The sequence below is a fragment of the Triturus cristatus genome, chromosome 4_2 (assembly GCF_964204655.1).
Source record: "Triturus cristatus chromosome 4_2, aTriCri1.1, whole genome shotgun sequence".
In the NCBI taxonomy this organism is placed as follows: Eukaryota; Metazoa; Chordata; class Amphibia; order Caudata; family Salamandridae; genus Triturus; species Triturus cristatus.
This window is the reverse complement of record NC_140586.1, coordinates 941,397,090-941,420,024: the sequence shown is the minus strand read 5'-3', so window position 1 is coordinate 941,420,024 and position 22,935 is coordinate 941,397,090. Positions and strand designations below refer to the sequence as shown.

General features: G+C 45.4%; 1 long non-coding RNA gene across 1 annotated transcript in view; it reads left to right on the top strand.

Annotated features, from left to right (window-relative positions):
• LOC146839006 (uncharacterized) overlaps positions 1 to 22,935 on the top strand; it is a 67,412-nt gene that overhangs the window by 6,419 nt on the left and 38,058 nt on the right. Inside the window, exon 2 of the long non-coding RNA XR_014960764.1 lies at positions 11,453 to 11,503. This is a non-coding gene — a long non-coding RNA (uncharacterized LOC146839006). The remainder of the gene's footprint in view (positions 1 to 11,452; positions 11,504 to 22,935) is intronic.

The window sequence follows — 22,935 nt, the reverse complement described above, 5'->3', positions numbered from 1 at the left end:
ACTCTAAGGATTCGCCTGTCTCTCTGTTCCTGATGTTCACCAAACTAACGAAGGCCACGGTGAACAAGCAGCTCACCAAATAACTTGAGTCCCACCAACTTCTGCACAAAGTCCATCCAGAGCTCTAACAAAGCTCTCTGCAGAGACCGTGCTAGCTAAAGCCACGTGGGATGTTAGAGACATTATGTATGGGGGTGGGGAGGTGGGGGCTCTGACCAGATTAGATCTGTCTGCAGCCTTTGACACCATCTCACACTCCACTTTACTACAGAGATTGCAGATGGTGGGTCTTACCTGCTTGGTTCTTATCCTTTTTGAAAGATCTGACCCAAGCGGTGGCATCAGCTAACTTCAGATCAACCCCTAAGACAATTCCCCCTTCCCGGCCCCCCCCGGCTGGTTATGAGCCACAATCTTTTCAATCTTTACATGGTCCACTTAGCCAGCCTGATCGAGTCATTCGATATCACCTCTACTCGATGATATACAGATCATTAGATTAGAAGAAAATACACCTGATCGAGTCATTCGATAAGCGATATCACCTCTACTCGATGAATCTGAAATCATTAGATTAGAAGAAAATACGCCTGATCGAGCCATTCGATATCACCTCTACTCGAATGTACACAAATCATTAGATTAGAATTAAATACAGATAAAATGCCCAGTAATTTCAGGAACTGCCGCCAGGAAGTCGCTGATTGGATGAGCTCAAACTCCCTGGCGCTAAACAGTGAAAAGAACGGAAATAGTGGTATTTGGGTCCGGAGCCTCGTGGCACAAAGGGTGGAGGCCGGTGTCGTTGGGAGCTCTGTCCACCCCTTTCCATCAGGTCAGCAACTTGGGAGTTTGGGTGGACTTGCATCTGTCCCTAAAAGGATACATTAAAATCACCTGCTCTCCAGGCTTCTGACTGCTGAAAGTTATCAGAATAATACTTCCATTCATCCCTGCTTCATCTAGGAGGGACCTGGTACTGGTTCTGATCCTATTGAGAATGGATTCCTGCATCTCTTTATACGTAGGCATATCTGAATATCGCCTTCATAGATTGTTGCTGCTACAAAAACAGCAGTTGGGCTGGTTCTGAGGTTAATAAAATCAAGGTCGATCTCCAACAAACTGGTCAAATTGCACCGGCTTCCTGTCCTGAAAAGATGTCAATATAAAGCACTTTATGTCATAAATGCTCTACAATCAGGGGGTTCATTCTTATATGTCCTCGCTTTTTGCCTGGTATCAGCTGGCCGAGTGGTGAGATCCCATCATGCTTTGCGGCGAAAAGTCTCTAAGTTTACGAAAAACAGAATACATGGCTGCTCTCTGCCTGTGGTGACTGCAGTTACCTGGAATGGAATGCCCTTCCACCTGCCCTGTGTGCCCAAGAAAACATGAGTTCTTTCAGGAAACAAATCAAAACCTTTCTGTTCATGTTCAGGGGCTGTGGGATTTTGATACTTATGTGCTCATATTAGCGCTAGGACACTTCTTTCCCGAACTAGCTGTGCAGCGCTATATAAATTGGCTCTCACATTATGTCATAAGCCATCGATCTCTGGGCAACACATCGTTGCAGCTATAGATGCCCTAGGAGGAGGAAAGGCTCCGGGATCTGAAGGTCAGGTGTAGAGTTTTACAAAGCTTAGAAATAAATACCGGACTTATATCTGCTGGAGGTGTATGCCGAGGCATTGGAGGGAGGTGTGTCGCTGCCGTCTATAAGTGACACAATCATATCAGGGCCCCCCCAAGCCTGGAAAAGACCCTGCTAAGTGTACCTCTTATCGCCCTCTGTCACTGCTTCACTGTGATTGTAAATTCCTGCCTGAGGTGATGTGACTCGGCTATCCTTCCTACTAGAGGAAATAGTCTCCCCGGTACAGTCGGGATTTGTCCCACATAAATCCACAGCGGTTCACCTACGGCCGGTATACGCAGTGCTGCATCGGGAAAACACACACATGAAGGCTGGTGATGCCGATAAGGTGTTTGACTCCCTGGAATAGCTTTTTATGATTGAGACATTTAGGCTCAGGGAGTTTGAGATCACTCATGAAGCTGCTGGACACACAGCCTATGGCCTGAGTTTACGTAAATGGGCTCAACTCAGATGCCATTCAGATCGCCTGGGGCACTGGGCTGGGGCGCCCTCTGTCACCTGTTCTTTATACCAGGAACGAACCCTTAGGCCCGTGAACTCCAGGAGAGGCATACCATAACCATACTGGGCTGACACCTTTTAGACACTGAAACCAAGAAGAAAACACATCTTTATAAATTGACAGGTTTATAGTCACGGTGGCCAGGCCTGGAGGTGGGTTGAGAGTTGAGAAGGTCGGATGACGGAACTCCAGAGTTCAATTGTTCGAAATCATTGTAGTTAGAGGTTTTCTAGACGGGTCCGCAGTCCTCTGGAGATCTGGTCTTTATTGAAGAGTAGAAAATAAAATATCCTCTTGGAATCAAAAGTATCATCAAATAGGTATAGCCACCATTCAATCCACTCTACTCAATCACATCTACACAAGATCAGTTAATTATACATTTATACCACCAAGAAAGAAATTACACATAATGGCTTTGATATAAAAAAATACAACTCATGTTATTTCCTTTGTACGTAAAAAGGAGAATATATATATGTGACTCCTTATAAACAGTTCCAATTTTAATCCCCCAGTACAAAATATAATTTGGCGTACTAAAACACTTCAGATAAAAATACATGAGGTACTGGCATCAGTGTGGGTTTAATGTGCTGAGAAGTTTGATACCAAACTTCCCAGGTTTCTGTATAGCCATTATGGTGTTGTGGAGTTCGTATTGACAAACTCCCAGCACCATATACTCTTAATGGCAGCACTGTACTTACAATGCCCATGAATGGACTTTGGCACTGTAGGCGTACAGGGCTCATTCACCTGTCCCCTCACCACTGGCATAGTGCACCCAGCTGGAGGGGTGGCTGATCTAGGCCATGGCAGTGGGTTGTAGGCATGGCACACAGGGATGGGACTAATCACATATAAAATGTTTGAAGCAATAAGGTAATCTGTTTTGTTAATTAAGTATTCACAGGTAAACTACAGCTAATATATTAATTGGTGATTGTTTTCATTGTTTATAGTGACCCCTGACGAAGGGCGTTTGGCCCGAAATGCATTGGGTTTTTATTGAATAAAATGCTGTCAGAGATGAACTTTTGCTTCAGCCGTGTTCTTTCAAGAGGTCCGGTCGGACACAGTGGGAACATTAGAAAATACGAAAATGGCATTTCACTTCCTGCGTGTGGATTTAGAAAGTGGTCGCCGAACAGCTGATTAATATCGTGATGAACACACAGAAAAAATATGAGGAATTCAAGGCTTACCGTGACAGAATATTATCGCCAAAGTGGCGTATTTCAGCAGTGCAATTGGTTAGGGTGTAATGACGCCCTATTTCTAAGTTGTTGTTATATTTTGTGTCTTTTGGGCATGGCACAACACCAGTTAGCACGCATTCAAAGAATAATTGTGATTAAACTAAATCATGAATTTTGGTGTGCATCCCGCACCCCCATTTGATGACACAGGGATGTGTGCCATGTCGACTCTTCACTTTGTTCTGCATCAAAACACGCAGCCTGCAAAGGCAGTGTGTGTGTGTAGAGGTACAGGGCCTCTAAGGGTGGCACAATAAGTGCTGCAGCCCTTAGAGGTCTTCCCTGGTCACAGTGCCCTGGGTACCTGTTGTACCATTTACCAGGGGCTGACCTGTGGCCAGAGATGCCCATTCGGTTAGTTTTGGGGGAAGAACACAGGCCCTGGGAACTGATTGTTATCATAGATAAACTTCTCCTCAAATTTGGCCGTGAATAACACGGCCAGCTCGGGGGCAAAAGGACAACCCATCACTGTCCCTTTGATTTCCTCTCCATGGGCAGCTCGCTGGTGTGACAGTGTCTCCATGAAAACACGTTGCGATGTCTGCCCCAGTAGTCATGGCGGAAGGCCGAGTAGTCACAGTGGAAGGATCTCCTTCTTGGGTCTGAGGTGCTGATGTTATCGCAGAAGCGCAACGACGGTAGAGTCAGCAGTGGTTGTCTGCATCTTCCCCTCTGCGCTCTCCGAATCAGTTTTTTTTTATTTGGCAGTTGACACTGGCAAGAGAGACACAACCTCTACACAGACTTGCTCAGTCAGGGAGACTGGGGGACCCTGGGCGCTTCACAGGACTTCTCGGCACTCTGCCACATTTCTCTGTTCCTTCTGGGCCGTTCCTCACAACGGGCTCTGCTTCTGGTCCTCCACAAAGGGCAGGCAGACTTCTTCCGGACAAGGCTCTCTCCTCTTCCCTCTCATCAGACAGGCAGCTTACAGGGCCACTGCCCGGGGCAATAGCTTCACCCCGGAAGACTTGCAGAAACCAGGCAATGTGCCCTCGCCTACGGGGGAGTCACGATCAGTGATACTTATCTTGAAACATCGGCTCTTCTTGTCGGGCAGTTAAGTAACTTCAGTTACAACAAAGCCAATATGTTTGCAACCCACTTTTCTGTGTTATTTTCAGACCCTGAATGCTTATTCCCTGTCTGGGTTTACTGGTTTCCCTGGTTGCATTTTAGCGTCCATTTTCTTCTGCAGCACAAACAAGGACTTTGTGCAGGGTGATTGCTGCTCACGGCAGGTAGTGATGATGCTGCCTCCGTGCGGGAATACCTACAACATGCGCACAGTCCGTGTGAACCTTCTAAAAGGCGTTCCTGACTCCATCCCTCCACCCGTGTGTCCAAAGTTACACCCTTCTCATCTGGATCGCTGACAATATGGCCCATCTTGTGCCATGTCAGATGATGGGCAATCGAACATGGATGCGACTGGTAACAACATACATACACATGTGTAAACAATAAGGAGCCCTGCTACCTTATATTATAAATACAAGTCTCTAAATTCAAATGGGTATGCCAATGCAGGGTCTGGTCATGACACATGAATGGAACTTTACTCAATGCCCTGTAGGCATCACAGCCACCCTCTCACAGGAAAAATGGCCTGTTCAGCTGGTGACCTTCAAGAACATGGTACACTGCCACCACTACTCACTGTACATAGCCAGGGACACAGACCGTAGTCTTTGCCCCACCAACTGTGTGATTTTAGTGTCCTTCTGCATCCCCAGATCCAGGCTCTGGGTCTTTGGGTCAATTTTGGGCCTAGTCATGCAGTGCGCACGCAGTATCTTCTGCCTGCTGAGGCCAAAATAAAATCAGGATACCAGAGTCACTTGCAGTTCGGTCTCTCAAGGCAAGGGTGCACGGGCCTTGGCCAAGGTGGGGGATAGGGTGACCCAGCAGGGCTCAGCCAGTCCATATTGATGTCTTCCCCTAAAACAATTGGCCTCTGATATTTACATTTATTTATTTTAGCCTTCATTTGTAAAATCACAATATACTGCAGCAGAACTTTGAGCTGTATGAGGGTCCTGCCAATCAGTGCAGAGTGGGAGGAATTGTAATATAAAATACACATCTAAAATGAAGAGAAATTGCAAGTTAAACTATTCTGTATGAAGAGGTCAATTGCTTAGTGTTATGATTTCTGAGTCTTTGTCTCAAACTGGAGGGTCGCTAATTTGAATCCTGGTTGGTGCACTAGGGAATAGTGACTTGTATATTTACAGTGCTATGACGTCCCTGCCTGTGAGAGACAGCACTTTGAGTAGGAAAGCCAATAGTTCAAAGAAAGAATTAAACAACATATAAATACGCTACACAAATTATAGGATGGGCTGTAGAGAGTATCAGATCAGTTGAGCATATTTAGCAAAAAGAGAGATCGTGTAAATGCTTACCGTGCTATCAGATGTTACACTTTTAGTAACCGCAATCATACTGTAGCTGGTGTTAACCTTTTTTTTAGGTTCTCATGAAAATACTGCATTCCAGATGTACTCGTAACAACCTTACAGTAATCTTAAAAATAATTACTCTTTGTCACCGGGAACCTCCAGGTTTGTCGCGCCCTCGGGTGGTCTGCTCCATTGTCCGCACTCATCTAGTGTAGCTGGGTGATGCCAGCACAACTGGAACTGCCTGGAGGGCGCAGACAGCTCAGCTATGCAAGTCCTGCTTGTTTGTTGCTGGTTGGCAGGAACTGCCGGGCAGCAAGGATCCCGTAGTGAGTGTCCACATGCCAGTTTGTGGATCGTGTTCGCAACCCAACCCAACCATATCAGCATGCTACGAATCTTTGCCGCCACCACTCAAACAAACAGACCCAGGAGTTACAAATTAGCCATGGCGGCTCCGGGCCATTGCTTACATTGATGGCCCCACCCAGGTCTCTGGCCCTCTGGACAGCTATCTAAACAGAGGACATGCCCTTTTGAGAAGCTGGTAACCCCAGTGCTTCTTCGAACAGTTCTTTTATCGTGGCGCTCCATTTTACGCGACCAACTCTCACCCCAATGGCCTCCTCAACATGGTGTGATGTTTGGGTGACATTCGTTCCGCGAAGTCCTGAAGCGTGCATAAAGCACAAGCCCGAAACCCATCAACCTTTATCTTCCAGGATCCAAACCTAACAAGAAGAACAAACGCAGAACTCCAATGTCATAGTCACAGTTTGATGAGCTGTAGTCGTTCACTGTATTAGCAGGTCTTTTGTAATTAGGCGCTCCTACCTGGAGACGGTTGTTATGTGGTCACTATTAATAAGGGTTTATTGTCCGCCATTGCAGACATACACTGTCTACCTTGATACTTCTGCTGTGGAGAGGTGTGGCTCACTGGTTAGAGGCGGCAGATCCGTAAGCAGAGAATCGGCCAGGGACCAGGGTTCAATTCCCGACGCGGCAGGGTCGTGGACCAGTGTCAAAAACGGACTCGATAATTCTCGCCTCGGTACCTACTCTAACCAGGAACACACTCGGCAACTCTGGGCATTAGCTTGCCTCATCTCCACAACGGCCCCCCACATTCGCCAGGGATGCCTGGTTTCACCTTGGAGATACCCTGGAGGGACCATCTCACAGGGATAGCCAGGATGGGTTCCCCAGCGGTCTACAGCGCCAGGACGCCTCAGGGCAGCAGTGCGCTTTACAAGACACATACATTTACAAGACACATACATTTTCCTTAACCTTTGTGTTGTTCTAAAAGTACCAGTAACCTTAATAAGACAAGTTGGTAAGCTTTATAATGTTGTCTATCAGTTGTCGCTTTGTCCCCTTCTTGTAAAATATGCAGCCAAACTTGAAATAAGTACACTTTGTTGTGAGAATAGCTATTGTTGCCGGTGATTTCTTGTATTGCAGCACAGCAATGCCTCTATTCTAAATCGAACATTGATTATTCAAATAGTATTGATTTCATTCCAGTGTATTTTGCACCATTAAGGCGATAAATAATAGGTTGACCTCATATTTGAGTTGGATCGGTTTATCCTATTAGAGTCCTGTCCTTCGTCGTCGTTTTCTCGTGAGCGGCCTAGGCTCTAGAAGGTCATACGGGCTCTCCCTTTCCTTTTACTTCGACAGTGTTTGCCTTTAGAGATGCTGATATGGAGCGCGGAGACCTGCAGTTAAGCAGCTCTGAACAAGTGAATGAAATCCATGCTGGTGGTTTGTGCTGGGAACATGCCTTTGCTGTTTATTTCTTCAGTCTTGCCTCCTTCGAGGTGCACACATTGTCAGATCAGGGGACAGAGGCACAGAAATAGTAGGATTTGCCTACTACTAAACAGTTTAAGTCTGATGAACGCAGAACTACTTTTTCCAAAGGTTATTACTTGGCCACGTTATATTCTGGTGAATAGTCCATGAGAGTGGGCGATGTGTACCCCCCCAGAGGCAATGTCTATTTGGTAATCAAACTTTCGTGTCATCGGTAGGCTAAGGTAAGATTTATTCACCACTCACTCAACAGCACCAGGAAAGTAACTGCTGGGAACAATACTGGCAACTCATCAACAACACTCCTGGCAACGCAACAACAACACTCCTGGCAACGCCTCAACAACACTCCTGGCAACGTATCAGCAACACTCCTGGCAACGTATCAGCAACATTCCAGGAGCCGCAGGAAGGAATCTTTAGTTAAAGATGCATCACCCCAGTCCAGGAGCCGCAGGAAAGGAATCTGTAGTTAAAGATGCATCACCACGGTCCAGGAGCCGCAGGAAGGAATCTGTAGTTAAAGATGCATCACCAATCAATCAATCATAGCATTTGTACAGCGCACTACATACCCGTGAGGGTCTCAAGGCGCTAGGGGGGGAACGCTGCTACTGTTCGAAGAGCCAGGTCTTGAGGAGTCTCCTGAAGGTTAGGAGGTCTTCGGTCAGCCGTAGGCGGATGGGGAGGGTGTTCCACGTCTTGGCGGCGAGGTGGGAGAATGATCTGCTGCCGGCGGTCTCTCTTCGGATGCGGGTGGACGGTGACGAGGGCGAGGTCTACGGAGCGGAGCTGCGCGTGGGGGAGTAGAGGCTGAGTCAGCTGTAGAGGTACACTGGTCCGGTGTCGTGGAGTGCCTTGTGTGCGTGGGTGAGGAGCTTGAAGGTTATCCTCTTGTTGATGGGGAGCCAGTGCAGGTCTCTCAGGTGGGGTGTGATGTGGCTGCGGCGAGGGATGTAGAGGATCAGGCGTGCGGAGGCGTTCTGGATGCGTTGGAGCTGTTTCAGGAGTTTGGCCGGGGCTCCTGCGTAGAGTGCGTTGCCGTTGTGCAGACTACTGCTGACGAGGGCCTGGGTGACCGACCTAGTTTCGGTGGGGATCCACTTGAAGATCCTGCAAAGCATGCGGAGGGTGTTGAAGCAGGAGGAGGAGACGGTGTTGACCTGCTTCGTCATGGAGAGGGTGGAGTCGAGGATGACCCCTAGGTTGCGTGCATGGTCGGTGGGTGTAGGGGGTGCTCCTAGTGCAGTCGGTCACCAGGAGTTGTCCCAGGCTGAGAGGGTAGATCCGAGGATGAGGACCTCCGTCTTGTCCGAGTTCAGCTTCAGTCAGCTGTTTCTCATCCAGTCGGCGACGGCCTTCATTCCTTCATGGAGGTTGGTTTTTGCGGTGTGGGGGTCATTGGTGAGGGAGAGGATCAGCTGGGTGTTGGCATAGATGATGTTTAGGTCGTGCTGTCGGGCGACGTGGGCGAGCGGTGCCATATAGACGTTGAACAATGTTGGGCTGAGGGATGAGCCTTGGGGTACGCCGCAGATGATCTCGGTGGCTTCGGAGCAGAAGGGGGGGGAGGTGGACGCTCTGAGTTCTGCCAGAGAGGAAGGAGGTGGTCCAGTCCAGGGCCTTCTCTTGGATTCCGGCGTCGTAGAGGGGTGCTCTTAGTGTGCGGTGGCAGACTGTGTCGAAGGCGGCTGACAGGTCCAGAAGGATGAGGGCCGCGGTTTCTCTGTTGTCGAGCAGGGTCCTGATGTCGTCGGTGGCGGTGATGAGGGCAGTTTCGGTGCTGTGGTTGCTGCGGAACCCGGACTGGGATGGGTCCAGGATGTTGTTCTCTTCGAGGAAGCTGATCAGTTGTTTGTTGACGGCTTTTTCAATGACCTTCGCAGGAAACGGGAGCAGGGAGATGGGTCGGAAGTTCTTGAGGTCCTTGGGGTCCGCCTTGGGTTTCTTGAGTAAGGCGTTGATCTCTGCGTGCTTCCAGCTCTCCGGGAAGGTTGCTGTCTCGAAGGAGATGTTGATGGTTTTCCGGAGCTGGGGTGCGATGGTGCTCCTGACTCTGTTGAAGATGTGGTATGGGCAGGGGTCTTCTGGGGATCCGGAGTGGACGGTGTTCACCACAGTGCAGGAGCCGCAGTAAGGAATCTGGAGTTCAAGATGCATCACCACAGTCCAGGAGCCGCAGGAAGGAATCTGTAGTTAAAGAGGCATCACCACAGTCCAGGAGCCGCAGGAAAGAAATCTGTAGTTATAAGATACATCACCACAGTCCAGGAGCTGCATGAAGGAATCTGTAGTTAAAGAGGCATCACCACAGTCCAGGAGCCGCAGGAAAGGAATCTGTACTTAAAGACGCATCACCACAGTCCAGGAGCTGCAGGAAGGAATCTGTAGTTAAAGACGCATCACCACAGTCCAGGAGTCGCAGGAAAGAAATCTGTAGTTAAAGATGCATCACCACAGTCCAGGAGCCGCATGAAGGAATCTGTAGTTAAAGATGCATCACCACAGTCCAGGAGCCACAGGAAGGAATCTGTAGTTAAAGATGCATCACCACAGTCCAGGAGCCGCAGGAAAGGAATCTGTAGTTAAAGATGCATCACCACAGTCCAGGAGTTGCAGGAAAGGAATCTGTAGTTAAAGACGCATCACCACAATCCAGGAGCCACAAGAAAGGAATCTGTAGTTAAAGATGCATCACCACAGTCCAGGAGCCGCAGGAAGGAATCTGTAGTTAAAGACGCATCACCACAGTCCAGGAGCTGCAGCAATGAATCTTTAGTTAAAGATGCATCACCATTGTCAGAGCCCATTTTTAAAGGCACAGTTTTACTTACAACTTTAGGATGGTTGTAAACACCCCCGATCTTGGACATAAATGGGGGAGAGGCATACATTTACTGAGTGATTCCTGCAGCTCAATTTGTAGGTCAGGGTTAAACACAGAGTCTCCTGGTTGCACAGTTTCCTAGTGCAGTAAACCAAACGTGGGGTGGTGGAGATTGTGAGGGAGAGGCCGAGGGACTACAATCCCAGGATAGGGACCTGTATAGTGGCCCTGTCGAGAAGTAACCTTTGGTGTCTATTTCCACCATCTTTAGGTAAAGTGGTAAAGCCGGGATTAGATGTTATGTCTAGTGGTGGTGTGTGCATTGCCCACCTCGTTAAGGGCTGTGTCAAGGTTTTTTTTACATCATTTGCTAGATGTATTGAGCATATTTATAAGTGCCTTCCCACCAATATTTTCATGTAAGAAGGTTGAGACCTTTTCTTTTAGCCGTGGAGCAAAAGCTGCTTGTTGTACGGGACTACCTTCCCCACAACCAGTCCATGACACTACTAACTAGAGTAGTCAGTTTCCAGTAACGTGTCCCTGAACACCTACTAGCTCTTCCTTCTATGTTTGTGTTCTGAGCCCCTCCTTCTCCCCTCGGAACCACCAAGGATGTTTGGTCTGTGTGTAAAGGCACTTTTGTGTACTGGATTCATGTGAGGTGCAGAGCCCATTTCAGGTTTCTCCATTGTATCTACGTAGCCTCTAAAGTTGTGTGCTGTTCCATAACGTTAGTGACAATCTGCATTCTCTCCTCTCACTGCATGCTCCGTCGCTGCTTTTTAGAGTCTCTCCTCGTATTGAAATTCTTTGTAAAGCAGATGACCCTTGTAGGAATGATTATAATCTCTCTGACACCACTTGGTACGTAATATCCCATACCTGGCCCAAAAAATACGGTGCAGTCAATATATCGATGTTGTAATATCGACCTACCTTAATATCGAGTTTTTTATATCGTAGATACAGAATATCGAGAGCAAGAATATCGGTGACCACAATATCGACCTTAAGGTAAGGAATATCGTTTTATTTAATATCGATGTAAGTAATATCGATGTCAGTAATATTGATGTAAGTAATATCGTTAGCAAAAATATAGTTGTTAATAATATCGACATTTATATTAGTGTTATGTATTTTAGTATGTATTTCATATGTATGTGTTTAATATTTTTTGTAATGTATTTTATTTATTTTTAAATAAATGTATGAAATGTTTAGAAAATATTTCAATATTTGTAGGTAAATTTTGCATTTTAGTATTAAAGCGGGTTGTAGGTTTACAGGGGAATAGGGTGGGAAGTCATTTATTTATATTAAATTAAATAATATTTTTTTATTATATATATATTAATTTTAATAAAATGTTACTTTTTAGTATTAGAGTGGGTGTATAGGGGAATAGGGTGGGAAGTAATTAAATTATATTAAATATGACTTTTTATTACATATAAATACATTTTAATAAAATATTGTGTTTTAGTTCTGTTGCAGTTTGTAGGTTTATAGGGTAATAGGGCGGGAAGTAATTTAATTATAATTAATTAATATTTTTATTTAATTGTATTTATTCTTAATGTATTAATAATTAATAATTGCCATGTTTTAATGAATTTATTAATTAATAATTATACTAATTATAAATAATTAGTTATTTTATTTATTGTTATTGATAATTACATTGTTAATTAATAAAAGGTAATTAATTTTTATTAATTGATTAATTGTTAATTATATTAATTTTGTTAATTGTTTATGTGAATCATGTTGTGTGTTTATATGGGAATATGGTGGGAACTAATTTATTATAATTAAGTAATTATTCGTTTCAATTAATTATTATTTATTAGCTTATTGTTAAATAATTAATAATTGGTAATTAATTTTTTATTAATTGATAAAAAAAATTGTTATTTTTTATGTGTAGTGTGTTGTTGGTTTATAGGGAAATATATTTGGAAGTAATGTATTTTAATTAAGTAATTATTATTTTTAAATAATATTACATTATTGATAATTAATTACTAATTCATTATTTTTAATTAATGTATTAATTGATAATTAAAATAATGTTGTTCTTTTTTATGTGTAGTGTATTTATAGGGGAATAGAGTGAGATGTAATTTAATGTTAACTACGTAAATATTTCTTTATTTTTATTGATATTTATTTATAATTTTTTTTAATGACGTTTTTAGAATGTTATTATTTTTATTAAAATATTTAAATTATAAGTTTGTAAAATTAACACCTACGCTATCCACCACTTTCCCTACTGTTGCACTTACTGGAGTGGGAATAGTAATTTTAACCCTTACGCTATCCCACAATTTCTCTACTGTTGCATTTATGGGAGTGGGAATAGTCATTTTAATTTCTACGCTATCCAACATTTTCCCTACTGTTGCACTCACTGGAGTGGGAATAGTAATTGTAACCCCTACACTATCCAACACTTTCCCTACTGTTGCACTTACTGTAGTGGGAATAGTAATTTTAACCGCTACGCTATCCAACACTTTCGAAACCGTTGCACTCACTGGAGTAGGAATAGTAATTTTTATGGTTAAGCTATCCAATATTTACCCTACTGTTGCACTCACTGGAGTGGGAATAGTAATTTTAACACCTACGCTATCCAACACTTACCCTACTGTTGCACTCATTAGAGGGGTAATAGTAATTTTTACAGTTACGCTTTCCAATATTTTTCCTACTGTTGCACTCACTGGAGTGGGAATAGTAATTTTAACCCCTACACTATCCAACATTTTCTCTACTGTTGCAATAACTGTATTAGGAATAGTAATTTTTACCCCTACACTATCCAAAATTTACTCTACTGTTGCATTGTTTGTAGTTAGAATAGTAATTTTATTTCCTGCACTATTTAATATTATTTGTAGTGTTTTATTTATTGTAGTATATCATTATTTTTTTAATATTAAAACTTATTGTAAGTTTTTTTAATTTGTTATATATATTTGTTTGTTTATTTCAATTATAGTTGTATGTGTATATATGTATTTATAATTTATAAAAATTGTTTTAACAATTTAGAAGTTATGAAAATAATTATTAATTAATGTTATCAAGTAAGTATATATATCATATATTACATGTATATATTTAATTTATTTTTACATTATATATACTAGTTATTTTTAAATATTTAAAAAGATTTTAAGTGTTTCTTTTAATTATAAATGTTTAGTTATTTTACATTATATTTTTAACTTTAAAAAAACAAATATTTTTAACAACGATATTTTTTACATCGATAATTTTGTTTCGATATTTTTGTACGTACCTTAATGTAGATAGGGTGTCGATATTTTTGTAGGTCGATTTTCTGTCCGTCAATATTCCGTCAGTGATTAAAAAAAAAAAGATTGCCTCTGCATAATTTACTATATGGCAATACTTCCTTGAAATATTGCTCATTTTGCCCATGCTTCAGTCCATATGAAACTAGTCTTTGCCCTCCCACCCTCTTGTCCACACAGTACCCTGAATCCTGCCACCTCTCAAGAGAACTTTCTGACAGAATAGAACTTTTCCTGCTGGTGTACACTGAACACTTTCTGTTAGTAACTCCACTGGGTGCAATCCCATTGGTGCCTCGCCTGTGTTATTGCATTGACTGCATCAATCCTAGTACCTGGCCTGTGGTATTGCATTGTTTGCATCAACCCTAGTGCCTGGCCTGTGTTAATGCATTGTTTGCATTAGATTCTCCTAGTGCCTGGTCTGTGTTATTACATTGTTTGCGTCAGATTCTCCGAGTGCCTGGCCTGTGCTGTTGCATTGTTTGCATCAGATTCGCCTAGTGCCCTGCCTGTCTTATTGTATTGTTTCGTCAGATTCTCCTAGTACCTGGCCCGTGTTATTGCATTGTTTGCATCGGAGTCTCCTAGTGCCTGGTCTGTGTTATTGCATTGTTTGCGTCAGAGTCTCCGAGTGCCTGGTCTGTGTTATTGCATTGTTTGCGTCAGAGTCTCCTAGTGCCTGGCCTGTGTTATTGAATTGTTTGCGTCAGATTCACCTAGTGCCTGGCCTGTGTTATTGCATTGTTTGCATTTCGTGTTCCTAGTGCCTGACCTGTGTTATTGCATTGTTTGCATCAGATTCATCTAGTGCCTGGCCTGTGTTATTGCATTGTTTGCATCAGATTCATCTAGTGCCTGGCCTGTGTTATTGCATTGTTTGCGTCAGATTCACCTAGTGCCTGGCCTGTGTTATTGCATTGTTTGCATCAGAGTCTCCGAGTGCCTAGCCTGTGTTATTGAATTGTTTGCATCAGATTCTCCTTGTGCCTGGCCTGTGTTATTGCATTGTTTGCATCAGTTTCTCCTTGTGCCTGGCCTGTGTTATTGCACTGTTTGCGTCAGATTCTTCCAACGCCTGGACTGTTATTGCATTGTTTGCATCACGTGTTCCTAGTGCCTGGCCTGTGTTATTGCATTGTTTGAGTCACGTTTTTCTAGTACCTAGTCTGTGTTTTTGCATTGCATGCTCTGCTTTTGGTATGTTATTATTCTAATAGTTGCAGCTTTTCTAACAAACATGGTACCTTTCATTCCAATCAAGTGCATCTGACTGCAAGGACACTGCACTCTTCCTGCAGTAGCAATCTATTTCCTATTTATGTAGCAACAGACAGCACAACATGTCTGCCAGAGATGTTGTAAGATCAGAAACAGTACATAGGTAAGTAGGTATGATGGAAAACAAACTGTTGAGTAACATTTTTAACGAAGAAGCTGCTGTGATAGACGGCATAACATCCATGTCGAAACAACAGCAGTAGGACAATGGTACATGGAATGATAATGGTAGATTTATTTACACTTCTGTGCAGTGCATGTCACTCATTGTTCTTTTCTTCCACTCTCATGCGATGGTTTTACAAGGCAACTCTGAGCTCACTGAGTGTGGAGGTTCCACGAATCTCAGACTCTGGCCGTTCCAAAGACGGTAACAGAGAAGGTTGAAAGATCTGAGTCTTGATACTGGCAGATGGACTGGTGATCCCTGAGGGGGTGAAGTTGGTCTGTGTGTTGCCACGGCTGTCCAGGGGGTGTAAGAAAATGTCAGCAATTTGTGGAGGGCCCTCTTTTGGGTGAGAACCACCCAGCTTCATGCAATACGGACTTGAGGGTTTGTGCCTGCGCAGGATGAGTTACATTCTGATAGCAAAATGGAGGACCTTGTCCAAAGGGGATAGATGTTACCAAGGTTTAACATCTACATTTACGACAGATAGAGAAAGTCCATGTACCTCAAAGTTTTGAAAAGCTTTCTGCACTCTTCTGGTGCAGGCAGGATGTTTATTCTCTATTTGGAATTTGCCAGGGGATGTTCAGATACAGTGGTTGAATTAAACCTTGGAGCAGCACTTGTAGCGTTGACTCCTGGAGTCTTGTAGTGTGTGGTGGATGTGGTAGGAATGTCTCAATGCTCTACAGAGCTCAGAAAATCCAGACTCTCCTTCATCTCAGAGCTCGAGCTCTGTGGCATGACCAGTAGAACCGCAATAATAAGGATGACCTAGACCAGTTCTACCTCTCACGACCTTTGAACTGATCATTAAGGAAAGAAGCCCTTGTCTGGAAGGAAGATCTGCATATGGTGCACCTGACAGAAGTCCTGCCTGGAAGGAAGATCTGCACAAGGAACAGCTGACAGAAGCCGCAGCCTGAAAGGAAGATCTGCACACGGAGCAGCTGACAGAAGCCGCAGCCTGAAAGGAAGATCTGCACACGGAGCAGCTGACAGAGGTCCTGCCTGGAAGGAAGATCCACACAAGGCACAGCTGACAGAAGTCCTGCCTGGAAGGAAGATCTGCACAAGGCACAGCTGACAGATGTCCTGCCTGGAAGGAAGATGAAATTAAATGAAATTTAGATTTGTAGAGCGCTCTGCTACCCAAAGGTGTCTAGGCGCTGGATACTCAGATGAAGAAGAAGAAAACAAGCCAAAAGATAGAATGAACTGGAAGCTTCAGTCAAGAAGAGCTTCTGGTTGGAACGGCAGGTTTACGGAACAAGAGCAGGTCTGATGTTTTTCTTGAGATCAGGTGGCATAGAATTCCACAACCTAGCTGTGCAGGCTACAAAGTTTCTGCATCCCCAAGGAGCCCTTCTGACTTTAGGTATAATGAGATTGGATGTATAAGATATGGGCAGTGATCATTTAGTGACGTACTAGTGGAAGCGTTGACTAAGGTATTCTGGACTGGAGTTATGCAGTGCCTTGAATGCAATGCATGAAGATTTGAACTCAATCCTTTTTTAGTTCTCGCCTAGCGTTGCAGCGCATGCGCTGCTCGCTCGGCAAAAGCTATAGTAAGAGAGGAGATTTGAGAAGGCATGCGTCACCGTTTATGCTAAACGGTGGCCTGCCATTGGAAACGGGGTTTTGTAGCCGCTGCCCTTTTGCCCTTTCGTCCAGCCCATCCGGACAGGCTCGTCTGCTTTGTGGCAGTCGCAAAGCAATTTGTTATCTTTATGGGGGCCATCTGTTTTTACTCAGCCCTGTGTTTATTTTTGCATGGTGCTTTCACTTAAAGTGAAAGCGCGATGCACATATAAACACGTGGCTGAGTGAAAACAGATGGCCCCCTGCCTTCCCGCAATGGCGAGTGCTGGTTCCCACTACAGGCAGGCACAAAGCACATGGCGCGCTTTCACTTTCTTATTTTTTGGTAAATCTTGTTTTTGCATTTTGCATGTTTTATATTTAAAAAAAAAATTGTGAAAGCTCTTGTTGGGAGTAAAGAACAAGTTACTTACCTTCGGTAACACTTTTTCTGGTGGATACAGTGTCTGCCTGTGGATTCCGCACCTTATGAATATCCCCTGCGCCAGCATTCCATGCAAACTTTTTTCCTAGCTCTGCACGCCGTCGAGGACATCACAATACCACGGCTCCGCACGTGACTTCGTGTGACGTCACCGGAGCCATAAGAGAGCCTCGTCGGCGTGATGACATCAGTTCCACCCATTTTTTCCATGCCACCGAGGCAAAAGGGTGAACCGACAACATACTCAAAGTATACACAGTAAACAATCTTCAATAACTACACATAGTGTAAATTCAAAAGGAAAGCCAAAGAGCAAACGCATTTCCTATTAATCATACAATGCAAAAAGAACCATGAAATGTAAACAATCAAGTTAAACACAAACACTTTTAATAGTATATAAGGGTGGGTCAGTGATAAATCCACAGGCGGATACTGTATCCACCAGAAAAAGCGTTACCGAAGGTAAGTAACTTGTTCTTCTGATGGATACATCTGCCTGTGGATTCCTCACCTTATGAATAGATTTCCACAGCAGTCCCACTCCCGGAGGAGGGTGTCCACCTTTCTATACCAAAAAGTCCTGCAGGACAGAGCGTGCAAAGTGGCTCTCCCTCCTCATTTTGGAGTCCAAGCAATAATGCTTTGCGAAAGTGAGGAGGGAGTCCCAAGTCGCTGCCTTACAAATGTCCGCTACAGGTACACCTCTGGCCAAAGCATCAAGTAGACGGCATGGCCCTGGTGGAATGATCTCTAATACCTTCTGGAGGTTCCTTACCAGCCAGGGCGTAGCAGATTTTGATGCACAAGATGATCCATCTGGATAAAGGGCACTTGTGCACTGCCTTGCCCTTCATGCGTCCAAAGTAGCCCACAAAGAGCTGATCGTCCACTCGCCAGTCTTTAGTTTTGTCCAAATAAAAGCTCACTGCTCTTTTAGAATCCAGGTGGTGAAGTCTCTCCTCCTCATTGGAAGGGTGAGGAGGAGGATAGAATACAGGAAGGGTAATGGACTGCCCTAGATGGAAGGGAGTGACCACCTTAGGCAGAAAAGCAGCCCTGGTCCTGAGGACCATCCTTTCAGCATGTATGGTTAAAAACGGGGATTTCGACCTAAGAGCCTGAAGCTCACTCACCCTCCTTGCTGAGGGAATAGCCACAAGAAAGACCGTCTTAAAAGACAAAAGCCTCAAAAGACAACTATGTAAGGGTTCAAACGGGGAACCCATCAAGAAAGTTAAAACAAGGTTCAAATCCCATTGAGGCATCACAAAAGGTGAAGGCGGAAACCTATTAGTGAGGCCTTTAATAAACCTCAAAACTATGGGAGATTTAAATAAGGATGGCTGATCCAGCAAACAAAGAAAGGCCGAAAGAGCCAATAAATATCCCTTAACAGTGGCCACAGCACATCCCTGCTGAGCCAAGGAAAGTGAAAACTCAAGAACATTCGACAAATGGGCCTTTAAAGGATCAATGGAACTTTCTCCACACCATTTAACAAATCCTGACCATCTATAAGAGTAAATTGACTTAGTGGAGTGTCGCCTAGACGATAAGATCGCATCCACTACATCGGGTGGGAGAGAGAAAGAACTCAGGTTTCCCCATTCAAGCTCCAGGCATGAAGGTGCAGGCTCTGGAGGTGGGGGTGTAGAACCTGCCCCTGCGACTGCAAGAGGAGGTCTGCCCTGAGAGGGAGACGGAGCGCCGGGTGCGATGAGAGGTGAAGTAGATCTGTGTACCACACCCTTCTTGGCCAATCCGGGGCGATTAATAAGACTTGGGCCCGTTCGTGGCGAATCTTCCTCAGAACCCAAGGACTCAAGGGTATGGGAGGAAAAGCGTGAAGGAGTTGAGAACTCCAATTCAATTGAAACGCGTCCCCCCAACGCTTCCTGCAATGGATACTGAAGACTGCAGAACAACGGGCATTGCACGTTCTCGTGAGTGGCAAACAGGTCCAACAAGGAGTCCCCCCACATCTGAAAGATGTGATGAACCACCTCCGGATGAAGCCTCCGCTCGTGATCGGCTGAGTAATGCCGACTGAGACTGTCCGCACGAACATTTAGCACACTGGCCAGATGATTTGCAAACACACACATCTGATGGTTCTGTGCCAGGGACCAGAGTCGCAGAGCCTCTCGACAGAGACGGTACGACCCTACACCTCCCTGCTTGTTGATGTACCACATCGCAGTAGTGTTGTCCGTCAGGACCTGAACCGACTGACCGCAAAGGGAAGAAAGGAAAGCCTTTAGTGCCAAACGTATGGCCCGCAATTCCAGGAGGTTAATCTGAAGCAACCTTTCCTCTGGAGACCAAAGACCTTTGACCTCCAGATCCTTCAGATGAGCACCCCACCCCAGAGTGGAGGCATCCATGATCACTGTAGCCACTGGAGGAGGAGACTGAAAGGGCTTTCCTTGAGTCAGGTTGCCCTGCACACTCCACCAAGTCCGCTCCGCTGCCGCTTCTCTGGAGATCCTGACGGACTCCTTGATATCTCCGTTGTGTTGATACCACTGCCTGCGTAGGCACCACTGGAGCGCCCTCATGTGCCAGCGTGCATGACTGACCAACAGTATGCAGGAAGCGAACAGACAGAGCAGGCAAAGGACCTTCAGGACTGGATCAACCGCTCCATTGTGAAACAAAGGAATCATCTCCTGAATGTCGAGAATTATTTGAGGAGGAGGAAAAGCTTGAAACACAGAAGTATCCAGTACCGCCCCTATGAACAGGTTGCACTGAGAGGGCACCAGGTGAAATTTGGGCACATTTATTGAAAAGCCCAAGTTGAACAACAGTTGAGTTGCTACATGCAGATGATGAAGCACAATCTCTGGCGACCTCGCTTTGAGGACCACGTCGTCCAGATAAAGGAACACTGGAATCCAGACCTTCTGAGATGAGCCACCACCACTGTCATCACCTTCGTGAAGACCCGAGGTGCAGTAGTAAGACCAAACAGCAGGACCACAAACTGATAGTGCTGCAACCCCACCGTAAAACGGAGATACTTCCTGTGCGACATCAGGACGGGAATGTGAAAATACGCATCCTATAAATTGATCAACACCATCCAGTGCTCTTGCTGCAGCGCCAAAAGAACCTACGCAAGGGTGAGCGTTTTGAATTTCTCCTGTCTGGGGTAAAAATTCAAGATCCTGAGGTCCAGGATGGGACGTAACCTGCCATCTTTCTTGGGGATCAGGAAATACCGGGTGTAGCATCCCTGACCCCTCTCCCGCTCTGGAACCACCTCTATCGCAGCTTTCTGTAAAACCACAAGGACTTCCTTCTGAAGGAGAATTAAATGGTCCTCTGAACAAGAACCCTGGCAAGGAGGGAAGGGTGGAGGAAATTCCCGAAAGGGAAGGGCGTACCCATTCTCTACAAGGTTTAAAACCCAAAGGCCTGATGTGACCGATTTCCAACCCTGAAGAAAATGAGACCACCGACCTCCTACAGGGCCTACATGATCCAGGATGGGGGATCTAGGGCTGCTTTCCTGCGGTACCAGGGGGAGCAGGGGAGGTAGAAGAGGAGGAGGAGAGTTTACGGGCAGGACCACGTTGGCGTCCTCTGGTTCTTCCTCTATAGGACTTATAGAGTGGATTTTGCTGTTGCTGTTGTTGTGGCTGACCCAAGTTGCGAAAGGAAGACCTTCCAAAATCATGATACTTTTTATAAGTAAATCCTCTTGACTAGGATTGAAATCCTAAGGATTTTGCCGAGGCCCTGCTATCTTTAAACTTCTGAAGTGCAGAATCAGCCTTCTCCCCGAAGAACTTTGACCCATCAAAGAGCAAATCAACCAGAGAAGCTTGAACATCCAGAGAAAAAACAGAGGATTTAAGCCAGGCCTCCCTCCTGGTAGCAATGGAAGAACCCATAACTCTGGCCACAGAATCTGCCGTATCCAGGCCAGATTGAATTACCAATCTAGCAGCAGCCTGAGCATCAGTAAGAACCTCCATAAAATTTCCCATCTCCTCTTAGGGCAACTTGGGTGCCAATTGCTTAGCCGAGTCCATCAAGGCATGAATATAACGTCTCAACAAAAGGGTAGCATTGGTAGACTTCAGAGCCATGCTTGAAGATGAAAAGACTTTCGTAGCTGACTGCTTCAGTTTTTTAGAGTCCCTGTCAGCAAGAGCCTGGGGAAAAGCACCCGAAGACTGTTTAGAGCAGGATGCCTGCACCACCAACCTTTCTGGAGAAGGATGAGAAGACAGAACAAGAGTTTCCCCTGGAGCAGTTCTATATCTTCTTGCCACTGGTTTAGACACCGCAGGAGAAGAGAGTGGTTTCCACCATACCTCCAGAATTGGATCAGTCAAGGCTTCATTAAAAGGTAACAAAGGTTCAACTATCGATGAAGGCGAATGAAGAACCTCAGTGAGCAAATTTGGCTTATACTCCGCTGTTGGTAACTGTAAGTCCAAAATCTCAGCCGCCTTTCTTATTACATTATGGTATGGGGCTACCTCTTGAGGCGGAGAAGCCCTTACGGATGAAAGCTCCCACTCAGGAGAAGTGTCCAGCCCACTTGCGTCCTGTATGCCTTCAAAATGATCCCCTGATTCCTCTATTTCACCTTCTTCCACTTCCTGCCTTTGATACTGCTCCTCCTCAAGCAGTCTCTGCGCCTCTCTCCTCGATCGAAGCCTAGGAATTGGCATTGGCGGCGCCGCATGCGGTGCCGGCATCTCTGGAGCCGGCGTTGAAGGAGGTTCCTAAGGCGGGATCGGCGCCGCACGAGGCCGAGAGGAAGGTCCACCAGACGGCACCGGGGACTCAATGAATGGCGTTGAGGCCCTCGGAGCCGGAAACTGCCATTATTGCGCCGTCGGCATGAAAGGCACAAAGGGTGGCTCGGCATAGTGCTGAGGCACACCAAGTTGAAGGGCAACGGACCCACGGGATCCGAAGGTGCTCCAGAGGCTGCTCTAGTAAATACTCCGTACATTGCATTTAAAAAATATGTCGGATCCGAACCCGAGTAGGAAACTGTGGATAAGGATCCAAACAAGGAACCTCCGGAACTGGACCAGCTGAATCCACCGGAGCCACAGGATCTACCTCATGCACAGGAGAAGCAGGAGTCGAAGCAATCTGGAGTCGTAATTCTTCTAAATCCAGCGAACCCCTCAGCGCCGAAGACTGCGCCGGAGTGCCCTTAGAAGAAGGGGATCTCTCCGGAGTCGCACGAGGAGAAGAAGGCGAAGGAGACACAAAGTCTATTCAATGACGTTGAGGAGCCGGCGAAGGTGACCTCAAAGCCTTACTCTTCGATGAACGGCGCCGAGATCCATGTCTTCTCTTTTTGTGTTTCCTCGACTTCGAAGAGTGCGAAGCCGATGACTTCGACTTAGCCCTTTTCCAACCTCTTCCTTCCTTCTTCGCCTTAGCCATAAAGAGCTTTGCTTCTCGTTCTTTAAGAGCCTTAGGATTCATCTTCCTGCAGCTGGAACAATCCTCCACGTCGTGATCAGACGACAAACACCATAAACAGTCTTTATGGGGGTCAGTCATGGACATGTGACCCCCACACTCTCTACACGGCTTGAATCCAGACTTCCTCGAAGACGACATCCTAAAAGCAACAGTTTACAGAAGAATCTCACTG